The sequence below is a fragment of the Dermacentor variabilis genome, chromosome 10 (genome assembly GCF_050947875.1).
Source record: "Dermacentor variabilis isolate Ectoservices chromosome 10, ASM5094787v1, whole genome shotgun sequence".
Taxonomy (NCBI): Eukaryota; Metazoa; Arthropoda; class Arachnida; order Ixodida; family Ixodidae; genus Dermacentor; species Dermacentor variabilis.
The window spans coordinates 37668222-37686154 of record NC_134577.1 but is presented as its reverse complement, the minus strand read 5'-3'; the positions used below and the strand labels follow the sequence as shown (position 1 = coordinate 37686154).

Below are 17933 nucleotides of genomic sequence, written 5' to 3'. Positions count from 1 at the left end.
AAGAGAAGATAATTTTGAAATGAGCCGAGACTGAGGAATACGATCGAATGCTTTAAAGCTAAAAGATGCCGCGTACCGTGAATTCTGTGAACCCCAGATGATCGAAATTAATCCCGAGATATACACTATGGCGTGCCTCATAATCATGTCGTAGTTTTGGACCAGCCATTGGGTAGTGACTTCCCTCGAGTCAATATCCTTCGTGCCAACTTGGGTAACTGCAGGGTATGTGCGAATTGGCATGCGCCGCAATTCTATGAACCTTATTCACGCCAACTTGTGTTACCGTGACCTTCTAGCTACCCGCTGTCTCTCTGCTTGTCCTGCGGACCTGATGGCCAGACCTAGCAGGATGGTGTCCGGCAGTCCGCCGTGCTGACGTGTTGGCCAGCTGTTCTACGAGTATCGTGTCCTAATGCTCGCCCTGTGGATCTGGTGTGCAGCTGATCCAGCGACCTGGAACCTCGATGCCCGCCTTTCTTGACTGGTGGTCAGCGGTACTAGCAGGCTGGTGTCTTGATGCTCGCCACAAAAGTACGGTGGCCAGCTGATCTAACCTAGTACCTCGATGTCCATCCTGCTAACTTGGTGGCCAGCGGTTCTAGCCCACCCTGTGGATCTAGCATAGCAGACGAGGTGAGCATTATCTTTGTGACAGTTTTTAAATTATGCTCAATCAACGTTTGGTGTAGCAGCCACGTGAAGTGCCATCCACTGCTTTGTTTCTTGCTGTAACCGCATTCTATTTCATGCTCGGGACGTAGGCGCATCTGAGGTTAGACAAATGTTCTACAGCTGCCTGTCCAGTGCCGCAGGTGCCTAAATTCGATGTGTCGCCGTTCACAGAATAACTTTCTTGATCCTTATTTCGAAACGCAATTCAAAACTTGCTGATAAAGTATTAAAGGATACTCCGATTGGGCTCACATTTGCTGACGTGTCACCTTGGTTTGATCGTTTATGTGGTGGCGGCACCCGTGAGGAATACTGCTAAACCAACGTGCTTGTTTTATATCAGTTGAAGCGAAGGTTTTCAATGAAATGTTATACAGCTAACGGTGATGTGCAAAATATTGTTTGATTTGATCCCATCCTAGGACCTCATTCAGGCAATGTTTATGCACAGCCTTCACCACTCACAATTTTATGATTGTGTACTACACCGTTGAGAAGCAATTATGCAATTCAAACACCAAATTACGCGGATACACCTTGCGAGACGTCTTCGTGGCGATGTTACTAGGATTAAGACGCTTTGTGATGCTTGTCAAGGGACAATGCTGATGACAGGGGTATGCGTAGTGAAGTAGTGCACATTTGTAATCGCACGTATTCAGTCATATTCAGGGAAAAAACGCTCAAGGAACTTTACGTGTAGCATCTATGCGATATGAGCCTGATGCTGCTTTTAGCTGTAAAAGCCTTTCTTTTTCCTGTTCGCAAGTAGGTGTGTCAGCCGTTAGACATGCGTCACAGCTGCTTTTCCAGTTCGGATCATCGCCAACTTTGATGTCGACACGTTAAAAAAATATGTGCGTTGTTCGGTGGCTGCAGGCCGCGCTGTTAACGTTGTCTCGCTTCAATCTGTGTTCGTTTTCTGTGGTATTCAGGACATACTGAGGAAATTACGTTCAATTAAGTTTACGTGTAGCAGCTATGCGATATGTGCCATCCGCAGTGTCTAGCTGTAAAAGGCTATTTTTTTTTCTTGCTCGCAGTAGGTGTATCAGCCATATGACAAACGCACTACAGCTGCTTTTACAGCTCAGCTCGTCGCCAAATTTTATGTCGACAAGTTTCAAAAAATAACATGTTCTTTATTCGGCGGCTGAAGGCAGCGTTGTCCTTGTCTCGCTTCTCTCTGTTCCATTTTCTTTGGCATAGCAGCATTCAGGGCCATATAAGGCGTTAATTGCCCACAACCTAACCCCCTTTTGCGGCACAACTAATGCGACAATAAAAGGTTTAATGCAAGACTTTCAGTCGCCGTCGCTCGAACGTCATCGTTGGCTTTCTGGCCTGCACACAACTAATTGGAAAATGGTAATACGCGCGCTATGTTTTCGTAAGAGCCGGTTTCTCGAATCCATTTTGCTTGGGTTATCTAAAACAAGCCCGGTAGTCCACATTCAGCAAGATAATGAGAGTACGTACTGCAATATAGAAACAGGGCCGGTCTTTCGTTCTGCTGGTGATCACAAGGTCACGCGAAGGTAAAAAAATCACAGGTGGGGAACGATTATTTGCCCCCCTTTTTTTATCACAATGTTTTTAACAAAACGGCCAATTAGGCGAGTTGGGAGGCTAACATAGTCCAGATCAACCTCTTTGTCTTGGTTAGTTTCACGCTTTTGATTTTCACCAGTTACATTGAACTTAAATGGCGATGTAGCCAGCACTGGTATTGCGGCTAGTTTTTGGCTTGGCTGCCACTTTGCCCTATGTTGGTGCATGCTATCGCGTCCAAGAGGGCCCGCCTACTTGCACGATTACCTTTAACTTCTGCCGTCAGGCCACAACTTTTTCGACGGTGCCACAAAGTGACTGGAAGCTATGGAAAGAAGAATGATAGGTGTAACGTTAAGGGATAAGAAAAGAGCAGATTGGGTGAGGGAACAAACGCGAGTTAATGACATCTTAGTTGAAATCAAGAAAAAGAAATGGGCATGGGCAGGACATGTAATGAGGAGGGAAGATAACCGATGGTCATTAAGGGTTACGGACTGGATCCCAAGGGAAGGGAAGCGTAGCAGGGGGCGGCAGAAAGTTAGGTGGGCGGATGAGATTAAGAAGTTTGCAGGCATGGCATGGCCACAATTAGTACATGACCGGGGTTGTTGGAGAAGTATGGGAGAGGCCTTTGCCCTGCAGTGGGCGTAACCAGGCTGATGATGATGATGATGATGATGATGATGATGATGATGATGATGACAAAGTGACTGAAATAATGCTCGTGCATGTAGGACTTTCCCGTGACTCATGACGCGAACAACGGGGTACGGACAGCTGGGACAAGTTCCGCTTCCCAGCAGGCGAGGTGAGCACAATCCTAGCTGCAGCATTCGATGTTGTTATGCTCAACGTACTATTTGTGTACCCTCCATACTATATGTGCATTCAGCGGAGTTTTTTTTCTGTAAAGCGCTTTCCTTTTGATATTCGCGAATCTGTGAGTTCAGTAAAGCACGCCAAAGAAGTTTTATGTCATTGTGTTGAAAATATTTCTTATTCCGAAACTGAATTCAAAGCTTGTTTAAAGTGCGTTCAAGGGTTATTGTAGGCAGCTTTACGTTTGCCAAATCTTTTTGCTGTTTTTGATCGTTTCTGTCATGGCACAATAGGCGAATAAATGACGAATCAGGGATACACCAATAACAAATTGCGCAGAACGCAGAACGCAGAACCATATGGCGACTCAACGCGCATGCCGGAATTTATTTGAAGTAAAGCTTTATAATTGACTCTACGCAGGACCGTTAGGTCTATTGCACTTAATTTTAGAGCTTCGCCTGAGCAATGAGTTGGATGCGGTGCAACGAATAATTTCATAAACTTTTATGCACAGCCAAAGTCCCAACCTTCATCTCATAAAATGTTTGTATTTGTTTTCTACATCGTTCAGAAGCTATTCTGAAATACTCACCAAATCAGGCTGATGCACAGCTTGATACTTCTTTGTAGCAATATAAGGAGAATGAAGGCGATGCCTGACGCTTGTCGAGGAAATAATGCTGATGACAGGTGTGATGTCACAGGTGTGATGACAGCACATTCGAGGCAACTAGTTGTAATCTTAAGAAAGCGCATTTCGGCAGCTTTACGTAGGTGGTCACAGACGGCCATGAGCACCCTCTGTTTGCAGCTACGAGCTCGTGCTCCTATATGTATTTGAACGCGCTCTTTCAAAGAAATACGTATTCCTTCTGTGTTAGTCAATGAAATCGTTTAATATTAGAAAGGATCGCTTTCCCCTTTGCCATAAAGCGTTATTAGTGAAGCCAGTCTATTCGCGACATATTCGAGTCAGCTATCTTGAAATAAAGTGTAGTTTGGCAGTCACAGAGGGCTCAGTACCACGTTGCTGTTGCAACAACGAGCTTTTGTCCGCGAGTGTCTTTGTAGAGCGATCTTATCATTTTGTGAAAGAACAGCTTCTTCGACTTTCGTCAACGCATTAGGGCAAAATTGAGAACGATCGAGTTAGCATTGCCCATGCTGCATTATAAGTAAGAGCACTGTATTGCATAAAATCTATCCTTCTGCCCGTGCCTGTATTCCTTGTGCACGATCCTTGAAAATTTTCCTTGTGGCCAGTAACCAACTTTTCTGTCTTGTCGTCACTTCTGTTTGCAGCTTACGGAAACTTTTTTACTTCTCTTGTCACATCGTTCCTTAGGGGTTAATTGGAGACCCCAGCGATTTTTTCCCTTCCATTAACAAACTGTAATAAATAATAATAATAATAATAATAATAATAATAATAATAATAATAATAATAATAATAATAATAATAATAATAATAATAATAATAATAATAATAATAATAATAATAATCAATCGAAGAGCAAGAGATTGCCCCTGCACTTTGAATTCAGTGACAGGCTGAGCTCGACAGCAAGACTACCACGCAATTAAGTTGACTAAGTCATCGGTGACACGACTACTTAACTGTAGCGGCTAGAAAAGTTGCAGCACTAACTGCAGAATGGCTATGGTCGCAGTCTTTAAGGGAATAGCTTTTTTACCTTCCGTTCTCATGAATGGTCGGTGGTAGGTGGAAATAGGCTTGGTTGGTTGCTTGGTTATTTGATTTTTGGTTGGTTCGTTCTTTCGTTAGGTCTCTCGTTCAGTCGTTCACTAGTTCGCTCGCTCAGTCATTTGTTCGTTGGTTCCTCCAGTCTATTCGCTTACGTTGACCGTCATCGTCGATGGTTTTAAAACAAATATTTTCCTGCCATAGCAAGCTAAGTAGTTTTGCCAACGACTTCATAGTCAACACAACATATTTGTCATATCACCATCGTTTTGTAATCTCGAGGTTGTCCTCAGCACGTCGTTGTCAATGTCACCTGTTGTCCCTATGACATCGTCGTATCCGTGTCTTATGTACAATATTTTGATATGTCACACTACTCTAGCGTCTTTGTCATCGCCGTCACGCTCATGTTGGTGGCCTGTTCAACCTTCGCGGCAGTCGTAACCACCACTGCAGCCGTGTCATCGCCTGGCGTCTTCGTGACATTCTTGTCGTACTTCAACGCCGTTGTCTTTCCTTGTATTGTTTGATCGTCGTTGTGCCTTTGTCTTTTCATTGTGTTTCTCTCTCTATCTCTCTGCTTCTCACGCACGCACAGGCAAGCCCAGGCACGCACATGTACGCATAAGTTATTCGCCTTAGGCGAAGAGGTTGAACTATGTAGTAGCACGGCGGGATGCAGCGGGATAGTGCGACATAGGCGGACATGCAAACTCGCAGAGTGTAGGATTGTTTAGCCGTCACATACAACCTAACAGTTTTACAGGATTAGCTTTGATATGCACAATCCAAAGGCTGCGTAATATAGATACGTGTACACTTCAAAGCGAAGCTTTCTTCCCCTACCCTCGCGGGTTTAGCTTGACTGATGCTGCTGGGGCGGTAGGCATCTGGGATGATATATCCACCGCCAAGGTTGCCGAGTGGTGGCGCTGGCTAACACTCCCAGGGTTAGTTCTAGTAGTAAAACATCAATACCCCAGAAAGCGGGTGGGAAAACGGCGCCGCGGTAGCTCAACTGGTAAGCTGATCGCGGGCGTAATGCGAAGATCTGTGATCGTTCGCCAGCTATGACAAGTTGTTTTTTTCATCCACTTTCATTTCCATGAATTTACCATGTAATTTAATGAATAAGTACAAGTAATTCCCCCTATGTTGTACTTGTAATGAGAAGACATGGGATCGCTCCCCACCTGCGGACAGGTTTTTCACCCACTTTCATTACCATTAATTTCTCATTTCTTTAATTCAATTAGTAAGTAAAAGTAATTTCCTCTATGTTTTCCTTGGTGTCTGTTGGCTTCTCATGATATCATTAACAAAAATCGGGCCCCTTGGTTAGCCCCCTTTCTCTCGTTGTTGGCACCAGCGGTACATGATGTTAAATATATCTAAACATCTGTCATACATCCCTATGAATGCAGGTGCCACCACCATTCTTGCATCGACGAGCTTCGTAGGCAGCCTTCGTTGTCGGGACATCGCTGCATAGATGTGTGGCTGTGCATCCGACTTCTTTAGTGTTTGAATTTCGGCTTTGCTTGAGAACGGTGTAGTCTACAAATATAAAAAAAAAATTCCAGAAGATTATCATTGCCACCTTTGTAGAGGACAAACATTGTAGGTTTACTTCCTCCACAGGATAGATGTAGGCTCAATCTTATGTATCTCCATTAGATATATAGCATTTATTTACGCACCCCACGCAAGCTTCGCTTGACGTATATAGCAACAAGTGCATGGGATTTGCACATGCATTTTTGTTTGTCATGCATCACACATTTGGCCGTGCTAATTTGCGCCCACTGGATCATTGTAGGTTTCACAACACTGTGACAATGCAGGAAACAAAAATCGACTCAAAGCCATGGAGCAACTTTTCGTGCTTTCCTATTTTTCATCTGCCATGGTTTTTATTTATAACTCAATGACATTTATTCTGCGTTGTTCATCGCAAAATCGTCACTTGCTAGTGAACTCTTGTATGAATTCTGCTGTTCAACTTGCTACTACTTAAAGCACATTATCTTACTACATTCATAACTCATTGTTATTACGATGAATGAAGCCAAGCAATCGTAGTTGCAAAAATGGGACAGTCGAATCCGTAGAGATGTATGAGCGGAAGGAAATAGGTGTCTAGGTGTGGCCTTTCACCTCTTGTGTTAACGAAATAAATAATTTCGTTGTGTACAGTTGAATGCTTTAGAGAATGCAATATACATATCCTAATGGGCATGCAATAGTGGGCTCTCTATTTCTTATGGAACTTTTATGATCACGTCGCCTTTTTAAAGCTGTTGACCAAAACGCTACGATTTCGCTGCTTGGTAATGTGCAAAAGTACTCTAATAGCGTAAAAATAGACAAATAAAGGCAGCGCACGTGAAAATAGCCCACTCTTCTGAGAAATAACTAAAGAACAGGCAAATATATTGGTGTGTCAACCTTTTGAAATACCATAACTCCTTATGCGATAGCGTAAGTTTCGCCATGCTTACATAATGAGGTATTGTCCTGTTCAACGCATCCTTGTAGACCTAATGTTTACAGCCCCGAGCTTTAAAACACATTTTAGCACGAAACCGGCAGCCATTCCTTTCTTTTTTATCAGGCACCGAAAGCCCAATGAAAACCTATGTTATGAGCTAGTAAAACAATTTTTCAAGATAAACCTTCTTTTGCTTCTTGGGAGATGAAGCATGCGCAATGCGACTTCAAGGTAAGGAAAAACAGAAAACAATCTTCACCAAGAGAGGCTTTATTAAGTGAATATTTTGAAATAGAATCAGAATATAATTTATGCGCGAGATATTTTACTGATTGATCAAAAAGCAATGATAATGTAGGCGCTGCAGTCACATCAAGTCAATTTTAATAACAAATGAGACTTCCAAGTCAGCCTACTGTGTTTACTTCCGAACTGTATGCCATCTCGTCAGCTCTTGAAGACATCCTGAAAAGATAAAATGACCAATCTGTCATATTTAGTGACTCCTTGAGCTCTCTTCAAGCTCTCGCATCTAGGGTACCATGTAGAAATAATCTGCTCAGGAAAATATGAAATCAATGCACCAAATGTCACTTGAGAGCTTTAAACGTCACTTTCTCCTGGGTTCCTAGTCATGTCGCAATCCCCGGTTACTAAAGAGCAGATTTTATGGCAGCCGGCACCAAAGGTGGGGACCTACATGATGTTGGCCTACCTTGGCGAGATTATCGAGCACGTTAGAAACAACAGTTGTGAAACACTGGCAGAAACTGTGGGATCAGCAAGAACATAACAAGGTTCATTGCGTAAAACCTGTTTTACGAGAATGGCGTGGTTGTCGCCACAGAAAAAGATTTCACGAGGTAATCCTATGTCGCTTATGAATTGGTCACACAAGGCTGACCCATAGTTACCTAATAAATAACAAACCACAACCAACATGCCAACACCGCGGTAAATTTTTAAACGTGCTACACATTTTAATAACATGTCCCGGCTTAGAAAAATGGAGGAAAAGATATTTGTAAATTTTTTTTTACGAAATAAGAATCCCTATCCCACGCTCTTATTGAGCGATGAATTACTCGTGCCATTTGAAGATACTTCTATTTAAAAGCCACAGCAACCCTACAAGAACTGTAGCACATTTCATGCTCTTATATTCTTACTTGTCCATTTACACCATTTTATCACAATTGAACAAATAAGCTATTTCGAAAAAAAAACATGTGCTTGGCGCATTATAGCCTGCACGGCTGCTGCGCCATTAAACTCCCAACTCATAATTATCATCAACTTTTGCGCTGCTAACGCATGACAAAACCAACCGGCATAAGCCCTTTCTTCACTAGTATTTGTCGCTTTTGTTCTTTGTCCGACTGCCCTGTCGGTCTGTCTGGTTATTCATTGCACCTCAGAGTGTCTGTCACCGAAAGTGACTTTAAAAAGAAGGCTAAGCAATGAAAAATATCAATCCATTCCCCTGGAAAAGAATCGGAGTTGATATCACCATTAGCGTATTTATGCCCTCTACCAGCGGTTTGCAGTTACCCTGCCTCCCACCAGCTGATGCCATACTATGCCCGCAAGCTTCCTAACACCCCTTATTTCTGACGTAAAAATACATGTGGCGGTTTGGTTTTAAATGCGTTAGCATCTCATGGGTACTTGCACACTACGAGTGGCGGTATCACGGAGTGAATGGCCTGGCCCTTCAGCGCAATTGACAATCTTGGGGTTCTGTCGTGTTGCTTTTTCTCCTGATGACACTAATAACTATCATAGCATTTTCCAGAGTGAATCATGCGTTGGAAGTTGGCGCCATGTTCTTGTGCTTCGCTTGCGTTTGCCTGTTATTTTACTCTCCATCATTTACTGTCCTCCACATATTAATGTCTAGCCAGAAAACACCACTGCCCGTACCTTTACATTTCATATGGCGTTGCTGTATAGGACGAGAAGAAAGGGGGTTAACCGAGGGGCCCGATTTTTTATTAAGCATATCATAAGAAGCCGACAAACAAAGGCACCAACGCAGGAGAAATTACTTGTACAGACTAATTGAAAATAAATTATAAATTAATGGAATTGAAAGGGGATGAAAAAGCTCAACTGATGCTCTACCAATATTGCTCAATTGGTAGAGCATCGCACGCGTATTGCGAAGACCGGGGATCGTTCCCCACCTGCGGCAAGTTGTTGTTTCATCGACTTTTAATGCCATTATTTTATAATTTCTTTATTTTTGATTAGTCTGTAGAAGTAATTTCCCCTGTGTTGTCCTTGGTGCCTTTGTTTGTTGGCTTCTTATGAGTTGCTGTATAGGGTACTACGTAGGTGAATAGCTATGAACGAGGCGCGTACGGCCAGTGGTTGGGGAGTAAAATCTCGGGCGATCACTTTCGGAGGTGATCGAAGCGGACATGTATGGGTGTGCGACCAAAAGGGTTCCTAGCTCTGTGACAAGTTAACTTTGTGACGGTTTGCAGAATGGGTCAGTGTTTTTGTCCATCTTGTTCGCCGTGCTTCTCACATACGTGTGCAATGCCTTTTTCTTTCCATCGGTGCCGAGAACGAATAGCCCGAGGTTGACATGGTCGGTTCTTTCACGCACATGTCGGGCAAAGGCGATGCTGGCCTTTCGGTCGTGATCACCAGGAAGCATGGGAGGCAGCATGGCGGCCGAGTGTACGATTCAGGAGAGCAAGGCGAGTAAATCGAAGACGCGACACCTTGCACCGTAATCTTTCCATTGATTTTCGCTTTATCAAGGAAATTGCCCACAACACAATTTCTACACACACTAAACAAGGGTACGTGAATGGTTCCTGTAATTCAGAAGAATGAAGTGTGAACCAGACGCTATGAATTCTTAATTCCACATTTTATATAACATTAAAGCGAAGCCGCAATTCTACCTGACTAATGTTGTCACTACCGAAAGTTTCCGAGAAGGGTGACCCACAGCGTATCCAACGAGGCAGCGCATCAAGAACAGCGTACGAAGATAATAGCCTGACAAGTGAAAGTTCATCGAGAAATAGCATGAAAGCAGGTGCGTCGTCCACAGCATGTATGTGACTCTGCTCTCCACAAACTTTCAGTTATCCGCAATCGAACGTTTTGTATTACACTTTAGTATGCGCTGCTTCAGTGGGAATACTTATGAATCTAAAATCCCAACAGAGGAGTATGCCAAGCCTGCTCGTATCACTTTGTTATGTAATCTCTGGAAAAAAAAATGGGTTGCATCTACCCACTGCGGCGTCCGTCATAATCGTCGAGTTACTTTGGCATATTATACACTGATTTAACGCTGCGGCCAAATGAACCACAATACGGTTTTCCAGGCTACTTACTCATTGGAGTTGACTATGTCTGACTGCGATATAATGCCCAGAGAGAAGTGATGTGCAGAGTGCTGGACGAATTGAACAATCGTCAATTCAATATTCAATTGAACAGCTGAACTAAAAGCTTCAGGTCAGCCCTCTCAAAGAACATTCGTGCTGAAGGCCTTACTAGCGTTACTATGGTTCTTGCAATCTACGGGGTTTCACGATAGACTCTAAGAACGCCGCCCTCTATAGCTCCTAGTGTACGCAGTTGGCTCGTGCTCACCTCTTTCTCTCTATCCCGCTTTCCACTTTCTTCCTCTTTTTATCCCGCTTAGCCCTTCCCCCCCTGCAGGGTAGCCAACCGGAACTATCTCTGGTTAACCTCCCTTTCTATGCATAATTTCTCTTTCTCTCTAGCGCAAGCTAAATCGGCATAAGCTGTCACCCGTGCTTGCCATTTGGCATTATATGAATTGAAACGGCGCATTTTGAACGAGAACGAATTGGAAGTGCATGAGTGTGATGAATTAGGGCCCAGAGTCGTTTCCAGTTAGACACTCGGAAGATATTGAGCCCACCGACTGAATACTGACAGTATTCTATAAAGGATAATGGCACAACTCAACGCTTTAACACGGCAATATTGCAGTTCTGTGCACTACTGCATGTTCAAATGGTACTTTTTAACTACTTCGGTTATATCTTCGCTTAGGTCTACTGGCCCTGGCCTAGACTCTGTTCACCCATCACGTATCAAGCTAGTGTCTAATGAACTGTCTCCTATCATAGCCGATATTGTTAACAAAATGTTTAAAGCAGGCATATTTCCCAGTTCTCTGAAAGTTGCTAAAATAACATCTGTTTACAAAAAAGGCAATCGTGAACTTCTGAATAACTACAGGCCTATTTGTATTCTTTCATTTTTCAGTAAAATCATTGAACGACTAGTTCATACACGTTTATCATCCTACCTAGCAAAATTTAATCTACTATCACCTAAACAGTATGGCTTTCGGCAGGGTTGCTCAACTGAGCTTGCGCTTCGAACCTTCGCCGATAAAGTCAAGAAGGCAATCGACCAAGGCTTGCTGGTTGGAAGTGTATTCATAGATTCAACAAAAGCCTTTGATACCATTAATCACAAAATTCTAGTACATAAACTTGAATCTTATGGCATAACTGGCCCAGCACTTCCGCTTATTTCTAGCTACCTAACTAATCGTACTCAAGTTGTTCAGATTGACGGCAAACTCTCATCTGCTAAGAACATATATCGAGGCGTTCCTCAGGGCTCGATCCTTGGACCGCTGCTGTTTCTGCTATTTATCAACGACCTACCTAATGTTCTAACCACTACGGACTGTATATTATATGCAGACGACACGACTATTTTTACTTGTGCTAACAATGTCGACGAACTACAGCAAAATGTTAACGTTGATCTGCATAACATAATTTCCTGGTGTCAAAAGAACATGTTGAGCATCAATCCGCTAAAAACGGTTGTTATGGTTTTTCATTCCTTCCCGACACTAATTTCGAACTCTATATCGGTGCGTCTTGAAAACAACTTAATACCAATATCTGTTAGCACTAAGTTTCTTGGCGTAGTTTTAGACAGGCATCTGAAATTCAATCTTCATGCGCAGTCACTTGTCCGTAAGATATCGTTTGGAATACGCGCCATAATCAAAACCCGCTCGTATTTTCAGCCACACATTATCCATTCCCTTTATCATGCACACATTCACAGCCATTTGTCTTACTGCATATCAGCCTGGGGAAACACATACCTCGCTCACCTCAGCCAACTTCAACGCATGCAGAATCAGGTGATTCGCCTCATGACTTTCAGCCATTTCCTATCGAATGCAACGCCACTTTATTGCAATTTAAACATTCATCCTCTTCATCAGCTCTTTCAGTTAAAATTAACAATCGTGATCTATAAGTTATTTCGTAATATTGCACACATAGATGGCTTTGTTATTGAAACTTTTGTAAATACTAACGCTACTAGGTTCTCTGAACTCGATAATCGTCTTTTGCCTAAAGTGCGCACAAACTATGGTAAGTTTACTACCACATTTGCGGGAATAAAACTATGGAATTCCATTCCACATAGCATTAAATCATCCCCCACAGAGCATATACTCAAGAATCAGGTTAAGAAATACTTTATGCAGCAACTCTCTTTATCCTAACCACTGACTTTTGTGAATGTAATCATAATTGACTTAGCTATTATACTACATGTTATATTACTCAAATTTTTATTGTATTGTACATTTGCATTGCTTGTTCACTACAGAAGTCTTCTTCGCAAGTTTTTTGTCTTACTAAACAGTTTTCAATTCTTCTTTTTTCGCGCTGTTTCTTATTTAGACTGTAATGCCACCGTAACCAATGCTTGATCTGTATTGTGTTTTTTAAATTATTTTTTCATGTATGGGAGTCCCCCTGACAGTTTGTAACTTTGGGACTCCCTGTGTAGTGCTCATTTTGCATACAATTCTTGTAAATCTGACATCGTTGATGAATAAACTTGATGATGATGAAACTTGACTTCGCGCAGCTTGCGTTATGCTTGCGTGTTTGTTGGTTTGTATATGCGTATCTAACCTGCTCCACTGCAGCTTTGGTAACGAAGTATTCCGTGGTGTCATGGTCGGAACATAGGGCTGGTGTACTGAGGTAGCAGGGTTCGAAACCAACCTTGGGAACAATTTGAGTCACTGGTTATTTGAGGTATGTGGCGCTCCTCAATGAAGTTCTTACGCCATTCTGGGTCACTTTGTCTGTTCTGCTCATTAGTGAATCTATTTTATAGCATCTCTGGTCATCGTGGCCATGGCGGTTAATGTAACGTGGCGGCGAAATGTAAAAACTCCTGCGTACGGAGCATTGGGTGCACGTTAAGCAACCCCAGGTGGTCGAAATTATCCCGAGTGCCTCATAATCATAATGTGGATTTGATGCGTAAATGCACGAAATTTAATGTTTTTACGTGCGATTGGGTGCGCATTTCCCTCCAGTCAATATCCTTCACGTCAACTTGGGCCCTGGGCTGTTATATGGACCCGGTTCTTGCTGGCTGCCCTGTGGACCTGGTGGCCAGGCCTTTTAGCATGGCGGTGTCATGCAGCCCACCCTGCGGACTTGGTCAGCTGTTCTAGCAGTCTGCAGTCTTGATGCCAACCATGTGAGTCTGGTGGCCAGCTGATGTAGCGACTTGATAGCTTCGTGCCCACAAATTGGGCAGGTGGCCAGATGTTCTTGTGGTTTCCTCGGTTGCTGATCAGAAGATAGCACGTACCTTATGTAATCGCAGATGTCACTTTTTTTTTTCTAACCCAATTTCATTATGAAAAAGAGAAGTTGGGCGAGTTTTTGGTTATTATATGCATAATCAGCGCCTGTGTTAGCTTCGTTCATTTCACGTTGTTTGATCTTTGCCATGTCTTCGTATTTAAAAATTGTTCAATAGGACGCACTGGTGGGCTAGTTGGGATGGCAATTTTTACACAGTAGAAGTAGTGCGCAAAAGCGCTGTTTCCCACCATTTTTTTTCATGCATGTGCTCCTGCTCTACTATGTAAGTTAATAATTGCCTTCTCTGCTAACGGGCGATGTAGCCTGAATCGCTTTCGGGGTTTGCTTTCGCGTTGGCTGGCATTTTGCCATTGACGATGCAACCTGTTCTCACCTGCTTTCGTGAATGCCTTTAGCAATAACGTCTAAACCCAACTCGAACCAACTTTTTCAAGACGCCACCAAGTAACTTGATTAATGCTGGCTGCCCGTTTATGTAGGATAACGGGATGGCTTCTGGTTCAGCCAACGCGGGGTGGACAGCTGGGCCAAGTTCTGCGTTCTTGCAGACGAGGTGAGCGCAATTATTTCGACAATTTTAAAGTAGTTGCGTTCGATCAGCTTTCGGTGTAGCAGCCACGCGAAGTGTCGAAAGGTGAAGCACTGATTGCGGTACCAAATTATTTGATAGCTATACGAAGTAAGGCTAGTAGTTCTATTGGCCACATAAACTTGTGAACATAAACGTACTACACAAATCAACAAGCATGATGTCATGCGCTCACAAGAGAACATGAGCAGATTGCACTCGATGTCCGCGGAAACTCGGCCAAGACGCCGGAATGAGGAATCGCGGCAGCAGCAGCGAGCGAGTTGACCTTCGTGCATCTCCCTCTTCCACGCAATACAAACGTCCAAATCACAGCGCATACCAAGTTACGGGCACTACGCGCGCTCTGGAAACATAGCCGATGAAGATGATGCCTGCGTAGGCGTGCACTTTGGCCACGCACAGGCAGAACCCTACGGTTCTGCCTGTGCGGGCGCCATATCTTGAAAGGTATCTGCGACGTGGCCAAAGTGCACGCCTGCGCAGGCATCATCTTCATCGGCTATGTTTCCAGAGCGCGCGTAGTGCCGGTAACTTGGTATGCGCTGTGATTTGGACGTTCGTATCGCGTGGAAGAGGGAGATGCCCGAAGGTCAACTCGCTCGCTGCTGCTGCCGCGATTCCTCATTCCGGCGTCTTGACCGGCACAAGGTGCCGGAGAAGAACCCCCCCCCCCCCCCGCTTCTCTGCCTCGCGCGGACAAGAGAGAGCACTGCGTCAGACGTCTTTGTAGAGATGTCACGAGGGCGACGGCGATATGTGACGCCTGTCGAGGGAAGAAGGCTGATAGCAGATGTGGGCGCAGAAAAGTAAGGCACACTTGTTATGACATGTCTTTGGGAAATAGTCAGCGAAATTGTTATCATTAGAAAGCATTCTGGGGCAGCTCATCATGTGTGGTTAGAGGCGGCCATGTACCCTCGGCTGGGGCGACTACGTGCTTACCCGCCTGAGTTCCTCATGAGCGGTCGCATCAACGTGAGAAGGAACAATTTCTTCGGCGCTGGGTAGCACACCAGGTTAAAATGAGAAACAACCGTGTTTCCTCTGCCCGTGCCGCATCATCAGTGAGTTCAGTATATTGCAAAACGTTCTGATTTACTCGTGGCATGTTTAGTTTGTATGCGCACTATCCTTCAAAGTGTTCTTTGTGTGTAATATGTGCCTTCTGTTTTTTGTTCGCTTCTATTTGCTGCTTTCAGCAACTACATCTTCACCTCTATTGTCCCGTCAAACTTTTAGACCTAATCTAAAAATATTACGAGACAATGATGTTAACATAACGATGTGATGATGATTGTGTTATCGGTGGCGTGACTACTTAACTGCTGTGGCATGATAAAGTTGAACCTAATCACGGACAGCGCGTGCTTCGACAGTGACGATGACGCTTAAGAATAAGAGGCAGCGAAAGGAGCAGTGCGTGCGGTAGAATGTTCGATTGCAAACTTCCAAGCATACAGATTTCTGCCTCTTACGCTGGTTTTCATGGTTGATCGGCGGTCGGACTCGGCAAGGAAACGTTCGTTCGTTCATTCGATATTTCGTTCGTTGGTTCGTTCGTTGGTTCGTTCGTTGGTTCGTTCGTTGGTTCGTTCGTTGGTTCGTTCGTTGGTTCGTTCGTTGGTTCGTTCGTTGGTTCGTTCGTTGGTTCGTTCGTTGGTTCGCTCGCTGGTTCGCTCACTGGTTGGTTGGTTGGTTCGTTCGTTCGTTCATTTGGTCCATAGTTCGCTTCTTTGTTATTAAATTCTTCGTTAATTTGTGCTTTCCTTCGTCCGTTCGCTAGTTCAGTCGTTCGTTCAGTCACTGGTTGCTGCGTTTGTTCGTTCTTTATTTTGTTCATGCAGTCTCTCATGTGTTCGCGCTTTTATGGCAGTCATTGTCGATTGTTTCTGCACAATGTTTTCCTGCGACAGCGCATAAGCAGTCATGCTAGCGACGTCACAGTCATCACCACATAGTAATCTTATTGCGGTCATTTTGTAATGCTGTGGCTGTCGTTTTCCCTATGTTGGTATCATGAGAAGCCAACAAACACTGACACCAAGGACAACATAGGGGAAATTACTTGTGCTTAATAAATGAAATAAAGAAACGATAAATTAATGGCAATTAAAGTGGACGAAAAAACAACTTGCCGTAGGTGAGAACCGAACCCACAACCTTCGCATTTTGCGTGCGATGCTCTACCAATTGAGCTACCGCGGCGCCGTTTCCCCATCCACTTTCTTGGGTATTAATGGGTGCTAGTAGAACCTTGGGAGTGTTAGCACTCTACCGTGGGTTCGGTTTCCACCTGCGGCAAGTTGGTTTTTCATCCACTTTCATTTCCGTTAATCTATCGTTTCTATATTTCATTTATTAAGCACAAGTAATTTCCCCTATGTTGTCCTTGGCGTCAGTGTGGCGTCAGTGGCGTCAGGGCCCCTCGGTTAACCCCCTTCCTTCTCGTTTATTTCATGTTGGTGTCATCTTCATCTACTCGTCACTGTCGCTATGCGGCTGTCGTCGTCGTTTCTGTACCTCATTGACCTCGTCATTGCACTGTCTTTGCCACACCAGTGTAGTGGTTATCTCATATACCTTATATTGCCATCATATTAAAACTTTGTTGGTGTCATCACTGTTGCGGCCGTGTTTTCCTCTTGCCACTGTCGTCTTGTAACATTATCGCCGTGTGCATGCTTTCACTATATCAACGGCGTACTCACCATTTTTCGTCGTACTTCAATGCTATTGTCTTCCATTACAACCTGTGGTCGTCGTTGAGCCCTTGTCTTGACAATCTGTGTTTATCTCTCCTACGCAAGCACACGTATACAAAAATTATTCCCCTCACACTTAGAGGTTAAATCCTGTGGGAACAAGGCCCGTAGCTTCCCCTTAGGGTGCGAGATAGGTCGGCCTGTATATACACAGTGGAGGCTAGCGTAAACATCACGTTAACCACCTGTACAGTGTAGCAGGGGGCACGCTGATATGCACAATCCACAGGTTGCGCAATTGGTAAGACACATGTAATGAGACTTCCTTTGCCTACCCTTCCGGATTCGGCGTGGCTGCTGGTGCAGGTTGTTCGGTACATCTATCATATATATGTGTGTGTGCGAAGGTTAAATGTGAGCCGAGTGCAAGTACCAGTAAAGGAGCTTATATAAATCCTGTATGATTAACGTCAAGTTAGTGCAAGTGCGTGTCTGTGTTCGGCGCAATAGAAAAATAAGTTCCCACAAAATCTTAACGTTTAATATCTACGCATACCTATCTCTGAAGCACACAGACCTCCTAATATTGTCAGTTATTGTATAAAAATTTTTTTGGTCTAGCCATTAAGTATGTGCCCGTCGGCGTGTTTCATTTTTTGTCTATGCTTCAGAAAAGATATGGGCCACTGGGGAACATCACTGGCTAACGTATGTTAAACGT

General features: G+C 43.9%; 1 non-coding gene across 1 annotated transcript; it reads right to left on the bottom strand.

The window, feature by feature from the left end:
- Positions 1 to 16642: 16642 nt before the first annotated feature.
- Positions 16643 to 16715, bottom strand: TRNAL-CAA (transfer RNA leucine (anticodon CAA)). Its single transcript has one exon. It is a non-coding gene; the product is annotated as a tRNA-Leu (tRNA).
- Between the last annotated feature and the right edge of the window lie 1218 nt (positions 16716 to 17933).